This window comes from Engystomops pustulosus, chromosome 1, assembly GCF_040894005.1.
Source record: "Engystomops pustulosus chromosome 1, aEngPut4.maternal, whole genome shotgun sequence".
NCBI lineage: Eukaryota > Metazoa > Chordata > Amphibia > Anura > Leptodactylidae > Engystomops > Engystomops pustulosus.
Window position 1 is genome coordinate 173,015,233 of NC_092411.1, and position 9,670 is coordinate 173,024,902.

The window sequence follows — 9,670 nt, forward strand, 5'->3', positions numbered from 1 at the left end:
ACCTTCTTTTACTATCTCATAGAGAAACTAACACAATTTTCAGGTTCAAAAAGGTCAACGGAACTTGGGATTCCCAGCCAGTCTCCCATGCTGGTACTTGCCAAGCCTTAAGCTGCATTGCTGCTGCGATCTGACGAGAGCAGGCACATTCAGCTTAGAATGGCCGTTGACAGCAGCTGTTCAATTTGAACCTTCTTTTACTATCTCATAGAGAAACTAACACAATTTTCAGGTTCAAAAAGGTCAACGGAACTTGGGATTCCCAGGCAGTCTCCCATGCTGGTACTTGCCAAGCCTTAAGCTGCATTTCTGCTGCGATCTGACGAGAGCAGGCACATTCAGCTTAGAATGGCCGTTGACAGCAGCTGTTCAATTTGAACCTTCTTTTACCATCTTTGACAGAGAAACTAACACAATTTTCAGATTCAAAAAGGTCAACGGAGCTTGGGATTCCCAGCCAGTCTCCCATGCTGGTACTTGCCAAGCCTTAAGCTGCATTGCTGCTGCGATCTGACGAGAGCAGGCACATTCAGCTTAGAATGGCCGTTGACAGCAGCTGTTCAATTTGAACCTTCTTTTACCATCTTTGACAGAGAAACTAACACAATTTTCAGATTCAAAAAGGTCAACGGAACTTGGGATTCCCAGCCAGTCTCCCATGCTGGTACTTGCCAAGCCTTAAGCTGCATTGCTGCTGCGATCTGACGAGAGCAGGCACATTCAGCTTAGAATGGCCGTTGACAGCAGGTGTTCAATTTGAACCTTCTTTTACTATCTCATAGAGAAACTAACACAATTTTCAGGTTCAAAAAGGTCAACGGAACTTGGGATTCCCAGCCAGTCTCCCATGCTGGTACTTGCCAAGCCTTAAGCTGCATTGCTGCTGCGATCTGACGAGAGCAGGCACATTCAGCTTAGAATGGCCGTTGACAGCAGCTGTTAAATTTGAACCTTCTTTTACCATCTTTGACAGGGAAACTAACACAATTTTCAGGTTCAAAAAGGTCAACGGAACTTGGGATTTCCAGCCAGTCTCCCATGCTGGTACTTGCCAAGCCTTAAGCTGCATTGCTGCTGCGATCTGACGAGAGCAGGCACATTCAGCTTAGAATGGCAGTTGACAGCAGCTGTTCAATTTGAACCTTCTTTTACTATCTCATAGAGAAACTAACACAATTTTCAGGTTCAAAAAGGTCAACGGAACTTGGGATTGCCAGCCAGTCTCCCATGCTGGTACTCGCCAAGCCTTAAGCTGCATTGCTGCTGCGATCTGACGAGAGCAGGCACATTCAGCTTAGAATGGCCATTGACAGCAGCTGTTCAATTTGAACCTTCTTTTACTATCTCATAGAGAAACTAACACAATTTTCAGGTTCAAAAAGTTCAACGGAACTTGGGATTCCCAGCCAGTCTCCCATGCTGGTACTTGCCAAGCCTTAAGCTGCATTGCTGCTGCGATCTGACGAGAGCAGGCACATTCAGCTTAGAATGGCCGTTGACAGCAGCTGTTCAATTTGAACCTTCTTTTACCATCTTTGACAGAGAAACTAACACAATTTTCAGATTCAATAAGGTCAACGGAACTTGGGATTCCCAGCCAGTCTCCCATGCTGGTACTTGCCAAGCCTTAAGCTGCATTGCTGCTGCGATCTGACGAGAGCAGGCACATTCAGCTTAGAATGGCCGTTGACAGCAGCTGTTCAATTTGAACCTTCTTTTACTATCTCATAGAGAAACTAACACAATTTTCAGGTTCAAAAAGGTCAACGGAACTTGGGATTCCCAGCCAGTCTCCCATGCTGGTACTTGCCAAGCCTTAAGCTGCATTTCTGCTGCGATCTGACGAGAGCAGGCACATTCAGCTTAGAATGGCCGTTGACAGCAGCTGTTCAATTTGAACCTTCTTTTACCATCTTTGACAGAGAAACTAACACAATTTTCAGGTTCAAAAAGGTCAACGGAACTTAAGATTCCCAGCCAGTCTCCCATGCTGGTACTTGCCAAGCCTTAAGCTGCATTGCTGCTGCGATCTGACGAGAGCAGGCACATTCAGCTTAGAATGGCTGTTGACAGCAGCTGTTCAATTTGAACCTTCTTTTACTATCTCATAGAGAAACTAACTCAATTTTCAGGTTCAAAAAGGTCAACGGAACTTGAGATTCCCAGCCAGTCTCCCATGCTGGTACTTGCCAAGCCTTAAGCTGCATTGCTGCTGCGATCTGACGAGAGCAGGCACATTGAGCTTAGAATGGCCGTTGACAGCAGCTGCTCAATTTGAACCTTCTTTTACCATCTTTGACAGAGAAACTAATACAATTTTCAGGTTCAAAAAGGTCAACGGAACTTGGGATTCCCAGCCAGTCTCCCATGCTGGTACTTGCCAAGCCTTAAGCTGCATTGCTGCTGCGATCTGATGAGAGCAGGCACATTCAGCTTAGAATGGCCGTTGACAGGAGCTGTTCAATTTGAACCTTCTTTTACTATCTCATAGAGAAACTAACACAATTTTCAGGTTCAAAAAGGTCAACGGAACTTGGGATTCCCAGCCAGTCTCCCATGCTGGTACTTGCCAAGCCTTAAGCTGCATTGCTGCTGCGATCTGACGAGAGCAGGCACATTCAGCTTAGAATGGCGGTTGACAGCAGCTGTTCAATTTGAACCTTCTTTTACTATCTCATAGAGAAACTAACACAATTTTCAGGTTCAAAAAGGTCAACGGAACTTGGGATTCCCAGCCAGTCTCCCATGCTGGTACTTGCCAAGCCTTAAGCTGCATTGCTGCTGCGATCTGACGAGAGCAGGCACATTCAGCTTAGAATGGCCGTTGACAGCAGCTGTTCAATTTGAACCTTCTTTTACCATCTTTGACAGAGAAACTAACACAATTTTCAGATTCAAAAAGGTCAACGGAACTTGGGATTCCCAGCCAGTCTCCCATGCTGGTACTTGCCAAGCCTTAAGCTGCATTGCTGCTGCGATCTGACGAGAGCAGGCACATTCAGCTTAGAATGGCCGTTGACAGCAGCTGTTCAATTTGAACCTTCTTTTACCATCTTTGACAGAGAAACTAACACAATTTTCAGATTCAAAAAGGTCAACGGAACTTGGGATTCCCAGCCAGTCTCCCATGCTGGTACTTGCCAAGCCTTAAGCTGCATTGCTGCTGCGATCTGACGAGAGCAGGCACATTCAGCTTAGAATGGCCGTTGACAGCAGGTGTTCAATTTGAACCTTCTTTTACTATCTCATAGAGAAACTAACACAATTTTCAGGTTCAAAAAGGTCAACGGAACTTGGGATTCCCAGCCAGTCTCCCATGCTGGTACTTGCCAAGCCTTAAGCTGCATTGCTGCTGCGATCTGACGAGAGCAGGCACATTCAGCTTAGAATGGCCGTTGACAGCAGCTGTTAAATTTGAACCTTCTTTTACAGGGAAACTAACACAATTTTCAGGTTCAAAAAGGTCAACGGAACTTGGGATTTCCAGCCAGTCTCCCATGCTGGTACTTGCCAAGCCTTAAGCTGCATTGCTGCTGCGATCTGACGAGAGCAGGCACATTCAGCTTAGAATGGCAGTTGACAGCAGCTGTTCAATTTGAACCTTCTTTTACTATCTCATAGAGAAACTAACACAATTTTCAGGTTCAAAAAGGTCAATGGAACTTGGGATTCCCAGCCAGTCTCCCATGCTGGTACTTGCCAAGCCTTAAGCTGCATTGCTGCTGCGATCTGACGAGAGCAGGCACATTCAGCTTAGAATGGCCATTGACAGCAGCTGTTCAATTTGAACCTTCTTTTACTATCTCATAGAGAAACTAACACAATTTTCAGGTTCAAAAAGTTCAACGGAACTTGGGATTCCCAGCCAGTCTCCCATGCTGGTACTTGCAAAGCCTTAAGCTGCATTGCTGCTGCGATCTGACGAGAGCAGGCACATTCAGCTTAGAATGGCCGTTGACAGCAGCTGTTCAATTTGAACCTTCTTTTACCATCTTTGACAGAGAAACTAACACAATTTTCAGGTTCAAAAAGGTCAATGGAACTTGGGATTCCCAGCCAGTCTCCCATGCTGGGACTTGCCAAGCCTTAAGCAGCATTGCTGCTGCGATCTGACGAGAGCAGGCCCATTCAGCTTAGAATGGCCGTTGACAGCAGCTATTCAATTTGAACATTCTTTTACCATCTTTGACAGAGAAACTAACACAATTTTCAGGTTCAAAGAGGTCAACAGAACTTGGGATTCCCAGCCAGTCTCCCATGCTGGTACTTGCCAAGCCTTAAGCTGCATTGCTGCTGCGATCTGATGAGAGCAGGCACATTCAGCTTAGAATGGCCGATGACAGCAGCCGTTCAATTTGAACCTTCTTTTACTATCTCATAGAGAAACTAACACAATTTTCAGGTTCAAAAAGGTCAACGGAACTTGGGATTCCCAGCCAGTCTCCCATGCTGGTACTTGCCAAGCCTTAAGCTGCATTTCTGCTGCGATCTGACGAGAGCAGGCACATTCAGCTTAGAATGGCCGTTGACAGCAGCTGTTCAATTTGAACCTTCTTTTACCATCTTTGACAGAGAAACTAACACAATTTTCAGATTCAAAAAGGTCAACGGAACTTGGGATTCCCAGCCAGTCTCCCATGCTGGTACTTTCCAAGCCTTAAGCTGCATTGCTGCTGCGATCTGACGAGAGCAGGCACATTCAGCTTAGAATGGCCGTTGACAGCAGGTGTTCAATTTGAACCTTCTTTTACTATCTCATAGAGAAACTAACACAATTTTCAGGTTCAAAAAGGTCAGCGGAACTTGGGATTCCCAGCCAGTCTCCCATGCTGGTACTTGCAAAGCCTTAAGCTGCATTGCTGCTGCGATCTGACGAGAGCAGGCACATTCAGCTTAGAATGGCCGTTGACAGCAGCTGTTCAATTTGAACCTTCTTTTACCATCTTTGACAGAGAAACTAACACAATTTTCAGGTTCAAAAAGGTCAATGGAACTTGGGATTCCCAGCCAGTCTCCCATGCTGGGACTTGCCAAGCCTTAAGCAGCATTGCTGCTGCGATCTGACGAGAGCAGGCCCATTCAGCTTAGAATGTCCGTTGACAGCAGCTATTCAATTTGAACATTCTTTTACCATCTTTGACAGAGAAACTAACACAATTTTCAGGTTCAAAGAAGTCAACAGAACTTGGGATTCCCAGCCAGTCTCCCATGCTGGTACTTGCCAAGCCTTAAGCTGCATTGCTGCTGCGATCTGATGAGAGCAGGCACATTCAGCTTAGAATGGCCGATGACAGCAGCCGTTCAATTTGAACCTTCTTTTACTATCTCATAGAGAAACTAACACAATTTTCAGGTTCAAAAAGTTCAACGGAACTTGGGATTCCCAGCCAGTCTCCCATGCTGGTACTTGCCAAGCCTTAAGCTGCATTGCTGCTGCGATCTGACGAGAGCAGGCACATTCAGCTTAGAATGGCCGTTGACAGCAGCTGTTCAATTTGAACCTTCTTTTACTATCTCATAGAGAAACTAACACAATTTTCAGGTTCAAAAAGGTCAACGGAACTTGGGATTCCCAGCCAGTCTCCCATGCTGGTACTTGCCAAGCCTTAAGCTGCATTGCTGCTGCGATCTGACGAGAGCAGGCACATTCAGCTTAGAATGGCCGTTGACAGCAGCTGTTCAATTTGAACCTTCTTTTACTATCTCATAGAGAAACTAACACAATTTTCAGGTTCAAAAAGGTCAACGGAACTTGGGATTCCCAGCCAGTCTCCCATGCTGGTACTTGCCAAGCCTTAAGCTGCATTTCTGCTGCGATCTGACGAGAGCAGGCACATTCAGCTTAGAATGGCCGTTGACAGCAGCTGTTCAATTTGAACCTTCTTTTACCATCTTTGACAGAGAAACTAACACAATTTTCAGATTCAAAAAGGTCAACGGAACTTGGGATTCCCAGCCAGTCTCCCATGCTGGTACTTTCCAAGCCTTAAGCTGCATTGCTGCTGCGATCTGACGAGAGCAGGCACATTCAGCTTAGAATGGCCGTTGACAGCAGGTGTTCAATTTGAACCTTCTTTTACTATCTCATAGAGAAACTAACACAATTTTCAGGTTCAAAAAGGTCAGCGGAACTTGGGATTCCCAGCCAGTCTCCCATGCTGGTACTTGCCAAGCCTTAAGCTGCATTGCTGCTGCGATCTGACGAGAGCAGGCACATTCAGCTTAGAATGGCCGTTGACAGCAGCTGTTCAATTTGAACCTTCTTTTACTATCTCATAGAGAAACTAACACAATTTTCAGGTTCAAAAAGTTCAACGGAGCTTGGGATTCCCAGCCAGTCTCCCATGCTGGTACTTGCAAAGCCTTAAGCTGCATTGCTGCTGCGATCTGACGAGAGCAGGCACATTCAGCTTAGAATGGCCGTTGACAGCAGCTGTTCAATTTGAACCTTCTTTTACCATCTTTGACAGAGAAACTAACACAATTTTCAGGTTCAAAAAGGTCAATGGAACTTGGGATTCCCAGCCAGTCTCCCATGCTGGGACTTGCCAAGCCTTAAGCAGCATTGCTGCTGCGATCTGACGAGAGCAGGCCCATTCAGCTTAGAATGGCCGTTGACAGCAGCTATTCAATTTGAACCTTCTTTTACTATCTCATAGAGAAACTAACACAATTTTCAGGTTCAAAAAGGTCAATGGAACTTGGAATTCCCAGCCAGTCTCCCATGCTGGTACTTGCCAAGCCTTAAGCTGCATTTCTGCTGCGATCTGACGAGAGCAGGCACATTCAGCTTAGAATGGCCGTTGACAGCAGCTGTTCAATTTGAACCTTCTTTTACCATCTTTGACAGAGAAACTAACACAATTTTCAGATTCAAAAAGGTCAACGGAACTTGGGATTCCCAGCCAGTCTCCCATGCTGGTACTTGCCAAGCCTTAAGCTGCATTGCTGCTGCGATCTGACGAGAGCAGGCACATTCAGCTTAGAATGGCCGTTGACAGCAGGTGTTCAATTTGAACCTTCTTTTACTATCTCATAGAGAAACTAACACAATTTTCAGGTTCAAAAAGGTCAATGGAACTTGGGATTCCCAGCCAGTCTCCCATGCTGGTACTTGCCAAGCCTTAAGCTGCATTGCTGCTGCGATCTGACGAGAGCAGGCACATTCAGCTTAGAATGGCCATTGACAGCAGCTGTTCAATTTGAACCTTCTTTTACTATCTCATAGAGAAACTAACACAATTTTCAGGTTCAAAAAGTTCAACGGAACTTGGGATTCCCAGCCAGTCTCCCATGCTGGTACTTGCAAAGCCTTAAGCTGCATTGCTGCTGCGATCTGACGAGAGCAGGCACATTCAGCTTAGAATGGCCGTTGACAGCAGCTGTTCAATTTGAACCTTCTTTTACCATCTTTGACAGAGAAACTAACACAATTTTCAGGTTCAAAAAGGTCAATGGAACTTGGGATTCCCAGCCAGTCTCCCATGCTGGGACTTGCCAAGCCTTAAGCAGCATTGCTGCTGCGATCTGACGAGAGCAGGCCCATTCAGCTTAGAATGGCCGTTGACAGCAGCTATTCAATTTGAACATTCTTTTACCATCTTTGACAGAGAAACTAACACAATTTTCAGGTTCAAAGAGGTCAACAGAACTTGGGATTCCCAGCCAGTCTCCCATGCTGGTACTTGCCAAGCCTTAAGCTGCATTGCTGCTGCGATCTGATGAGAGCAGGCACATTCAGCTTAGAATGGCCGATGACAGCAGCCGTTCAATTTGAACCTTCTTTTACTATCTCATAGAGAAACTAACACAATTTTCAGGTTCAAAAAGTTCAACGGAACTTGGGATTCCCAGCCAGTCTCCCATGCTGGTACTTGCCAAGCCTTAAGCTGCATTGCTGCTGCGATCTGACGAGAGCAGGCACATTCAGCTTAGAATGGCCGTTGACAGCAGCTGTTCAATTTGAACCTTCTTTTACTATCTCATAGAGAAACTAACACAATTTTCAGGTTCAAAAAGGTCAACGGAACTTGGGATTCCCAGCCAGTCTCCCATGCTGGTACTTGCCAAGCCTTAAGCTGCATTTCTGCTGCGATCTGACGAGAGCAGGCACATTCAGCTTAGAATGGCCGTTGACAGCAGCTGTTCAATTTGAACCTTCTTTTACCATCTTTGACAGAGAAACTAACACAATTTTCAGATTCAAAAAGGTCAACGGAACTTGGGATTCCCAGCCAGTCTCCCATGCTGGTACTTTCCAAGCCTTAAGCTGCATTGCTGCTGCGATCTGACGAGAGCAGGCACATTCAGCTTAGAATGGCCGTTGACAGCAGGTGTTCAATTTGAACCTTCTTTTACTATCTCATAGAGAAACTAACACAATTTTCAGGTTCAAAAAGGTCAGCGGAACTTGGGATTCCCAGCCAGTCTCCCATGCTGGTACTTGCCAAGCCTTAAGCTGCATTGCTGCTGCGATCTGACGAGAGCAGGCACATTCAGCTTAGAATGGCCGTTGACAGCAGCTGTTCAATTTGAACCTTCTTTTACTATCTCATAGAGAAACTAACACAATTTTCAGGTTCAAAAAGTTCAACGGAACTTGGGATTCCCAGCCAGTCTCCCATGCTGGTACTTGCAAAGCCTTAAGCTGCATTGCTGCTGCGATCTGACGAGAGCAGGCACATTCAGCTTAGAATGGCCGTTGACAGCAGCTGTTCAATTTGAACCTTCTTTTACCATCTTTGACAGAGAAACTAACACAATTTTCAGGTTCAAAAAGGTCAATGGAACTTGGGATTCCCAGCCAGTCTCCCATGCTGGGACTTGCCAAGCCTTAAGCAGCATTGCTGCTGCGATCTGACGAGAGCAGGCCCATTCAGCTTAGAATGGCCGTTGACAGCAGCTATTCAATTTGAACATTCTTTTACCATCTTTGACAGAGAAACTAACACAATTTTCAGGTTCAAAGAGGTCAACAGAACTTGGGATTCCCAGCCAGTCTCCCATGCTGGTACTTGCCAAGCCTTAAGCTGCATTGCTGCTGCGATCTGATGAGAGCAGGCACATTCAGCTTAGAATGGCCGTTGACAGCAGCTGTTCAATTTGAACCTTCTTTTACTATCTCATAGAGAAACTAACACAATTTTCAGGTTCAAAAAGTTCAACGGAACTTGGGATTCCCAGCCAGTCTCCCATGCTGGTACTTGCCAAGCCTTAAGCTGCATTGCTGCTGCGATCTGACGAGAGCAGGCACATTCAGCTTAGAATGGCCGTTGACAGCAGCTGTTCAATTTGAACCTTCTTTTACTATCTCATAGAGAAACTAACACAATTTTCAGGTTCAAAAAGGTCAATGGAACTTGGAATTCCCAGCCAGTCTCCCATGCTGGTACTTGCCAAGCCTTAAGCTGCATTTCTGCTGCGATCTGACGAGAGCAGGCACATTCAGCTTAGAATGGCCGTTGACAGCAGCTGTTCAATTTGAACCTTCTTTTACCATCTTTGACAGAGAAACTAACACAATTTTCAGATTCAAAAAGGTCAACGGAACTTGGGATTCCCAGCCAGTCTCCCATGCTGGTACTTGCCAAGCCTTAAGCTGCATTGCTGCTGCGATCTGACGAGAGCAGGCACATTCAGCTTAGAATGGCCGTTGACAGCAGGTGTTCAA

At 45.8% G+C, this 9,670-nt stretch overlaps 42 pseudogenes; all 42 read right to left on the reverse strand.

Moving 5' to 3' along the window:
• Positions 1 to 52: 52 nt before the first annotated feature.
• LOC140090977 (5S ribosomal RNA) lies at positions 53 to 171 on the reverse strand (annotated as a pseudogene).
• A 70-nt stretch (positions 172 to 241) lies between these two features.
• LOC140113462 (5S ribosomal RNA) lies at positions 242 to 360 on the reverse strand (annotated as a pseudogene).
• A 72-nt stretch (positions 361 to 432) lies between these two features.
• Positions 433 to 551, reverse strand: LOC140100209 (5S ribosomal RNA; annotated as a pseudogene).
• Positions 552 to 623: 72 nt separating this feature from the next.
• Positions 624 to 742, reverse strand: LOC140090988 (5S ribosomal RNA; annotated as a pseudogene).
• A 70-nt stretch (positions 743 to 812) lies between these two features.
• LOC140090999 (5S ribosomal RNA) lies at positions 813 to 931 on the reverse strand (annotated as a pseudogene).
• Positions 932 to 1,003: 72 nt separating this feature from the next.
• LOC140113419 (5S ribosomal RNA) lies at positions 1,004 to 1,122 on the reverse strand (annotated as a pseudogene).
• Positions 1,123 to 1,192: 70 nt separating this feature from the next.
• LOC140113292 (5S ribosomal RNA) lies at positions 1,193 to 1,311 on the reverse strand (annotated as a pseudogene).
• Positions 1,312 to 1,381: 70 nt separating this feature from the next.
• On the reverse strand, positions 1,382 to 1,500 carry LOC140104905 (5S ribosomal RNA; annotated as a pseudogene).
• Positions 1,501 to 1,572: 72 nt separating this feature from the next.
• LOC140091010 (5S ribosomal RNA) lies at positions 1,573 to 1,691 on the reverse strand (annotated as a pseudogene).
• Positions 1,692 to 1,761: 70 nt separating this feature from the next.
• Positions 1,762 to 1,880, reverse strand: LOC140099898 (5S ribosomal RNA; annotated as a pseudogene).
• Positions 1,881 to 1,952: 72 nt separating this feature from the next.
• Positions 1,953 to 2,071, reverse strand: LOC140113280 (5S ribosomal RNA; annotated as a pseudogene).
• Positions 2,072 to 2,141: 70 nt separating this feature from the next.
• On the reverse strand, positions 2,142 to 2,260 carry LOC140110635 (5S ribosomal RNA; annotated as a pseudogene).
• Positions 2,261 to 2,332: 72 nt separating this feature from the next.
• On the reverse strand, positions 2,333 to 2,451 carry LOC140099820 (5S ribosomal RNA; annotated as a pseudogene).
• A 70-nt stretch (positions 2,452 to 2,521) lies between these two features.
• Positions 2,522 to 2,640, reverse strand: LOC140108575 (5S ribosomal RNA; annotated as a pseudogene).
• A 70-nt stretch (positions 2,641 to 2,710) lies between these two features.
• On the reverse strand, positions 2,711 to 2,829 carry LOC140091021 (5S ribosomal RNA; annotated as a pseudogene).
• A 72-nt stretch (positions 2,830 to 2,901) lies between these two features.
• On the reverse strand, positions 2,902 to 3,020 carry LOC140091032 (5S ribosomal RNA; annotated as a pseudogene).
• A 72-nt stretch (positions 3,021 to 3,092) lies between these two features.
• LOC140091043 (5S ribosomal RNA) lies at positions 3,093 to 3,211 on the reverse strand (annotated as a pseudogene).
• Positions 3,212 to 3,281: 70 nt separating this feature from the next.
• On the reverse strand, positions 3,282 to 3,400 carry LOC140091054 (5S ribosomal RNA; annotated as a pseudogene).
• Positions 3,401 to 3,462: 62 nt separating this feature from the next.
• Positions 3,463 to 3,581, reverse strand: LOC140113420 (5S ribosomal RNA; annotated as a pseudogene).
• Positions 3,582 to 3,651: 70 nt separating this feature from the next.
• Positions 3,652 to 3,770, reverse strand: LOC140098070 (5S ribosomal RNA; annotated as a pseudogene).
• Positions 3,771 to 3,840: 70 nt separating this feature from the next.
• On the reverse strand, positions 3,841 to 3,959 carry LOC140113302 (5S ribosomal RNA; annotated as a pseudogene).
• A 263-nt stretch (positions 3,960 to 4,222) lies between these two features.
• Positions 4,223 to 4,341, reverse strand: LOC140101348 (5S ribosomal RNA; annotated as a pseudogene).
• A 70-nt stretch (positions 4,342 to 4,411) lies between these two features.
• LOC140099909 (5S ribosomal RNA) lies at positions 4,412 to 4,530 on the reverse strand (annotated as a pseudogene).
• Positions 4,531 to 4,602: 72 nt separating this feature from the next.
• On the reverse strand, positions 4,603 to 4,721 carry LOC140113494 (5S ribosomal RNA; annotated as a pseudogene).
• A 452-nt stretch (positions 4,722 to 5,173) lies between these two features.
• LOC140103767 (5S ribosomal RNA) lies at positions 5,174 to 5,292 on the reverse strand (annotated as a pseudogene).
• A 70-nt stretch (positions 5,293 to 5,362) lies between these two features.
• LOC140104909 (5S ribosomal RNA) lies at positions 5,363 to 5,481 on the reverse strand (annotated as a pseudogene).
• Positions 5,482 to 5,551: 70 nt separating this feature from the next.
• Positions 5,552 to 5,670, reverse strand: LOC140091065 (5S ribosomal RNA; annotated as a pseudogene).
• Positions 5,671 to 5,740: 70 nt separating this feature from the next.
• LOC140099920 (5S ribosomal RNA) lies at positions 5,741 to 5,859 on the reverse strand (annotated as a pseudogene).
• A 72-nt stretch (positions 5,860 to 5,931) lies between these two features.
• On the reverse strand, positions 5,932 to 6,050 carry LOC140113495 (5S ribosomal RNA; annotated as a pseudogene).
• Positions 6,051 to 6,120: 70 nt separating this feature from the next.
• LOC140105870 (5S ribosomal RNA) lies at positions 6,121 to 6,239 on the reverse strand (annotated as a pseudogene).
• A 450-nt stretch (positions 6,240 to 6,689) lies between these two features.
• Positions 6,690 to 6,808, reverse strand: LOC140110131 (5S ribosomal RNA; annotated as a pseudogene).
• Positions 6,809 to 6,880: 72 nt separating this feature from the next.
• Positions 6,881 to 6,999, reverse strand: LOC140091077 (5S ribosomal RNA; annotated as a pseudogene).
• A 259-nt stretch (positions 7,000 to 7,258) lies between these two features.
• On the reverse strand, positions 7,259 to 7,377 carry LOC140113303 (5S ribosomal RNA; annotated as a pseudogene).
• Positions 7,378 to 7,640: 263 nt separating this feature from the next.
• On the reverse strand, positions 7,641 to 7,759 carry LOC140101359 (5S ribosomal RNA; annotated as a pseudogene).
• Positions 7,760 to 7,829: 70 nt separating this feature from the next.
• LOC140104916 (5S ribosomal RNA) lies at positions 7,830 to 7,948 on the reverse strand (annotated as a pseudogene).
• A 70-nt stretch (positions 7,949 to 8,018) lies between these two features.
• Positions 8,019 to 8,137, reverse strand: LOC140099931 (5S ribosomal RNA; annotated as a pseudogene).
• A 72-nt stretch (positions 8,138 to 8,209) lies between these two features.
• On the reverse strand, positions 8,210 to 8,328 carry LOC140113496 (5S ribosomal RNA; annotated as a pseudogene).
• A 70-nt stretch (positions 8,329 to 8,398) lies between these two features.
• LOC140105881 (5S ribosomal RNA) lies at positions 8,399 to 8,517 on the reverse strand (annotated as a pseudogene).
• Positions 8,518 to 8,587: 70 nt separating this feature from the next.
• On the reverse strand, positions 8,588 to 8,706 carry LOC140113305 (5S ribosomal RNA; annotated as a pseudogene).
• A 263-nt stretch (positions 8,707 to 8,969) lies between these two features.
• Positions 8,970 to 9,088, reverse strand: LOC140113472 (5S ribosomal RNA; annotated as a pseudogene).
• A 70-nt stretch (positions 9,089 to 9,158) lies between these two features.
• LOC140104926 (5S ribosomal RNA) lies at positions 9,159 to 9,277 on the reverse strand (annotated as a pseudogene).
• Positions 9,278 to 9,538: 261 nt separating this feature from the next.
• Positions 9,539 to 9,657, reverse strand: LOC140091099 (5S ribosomal RNA; annotated as a pseudogene).
• Positions 9,658 to 9,670: the final 13 nt, after the last annotated feature.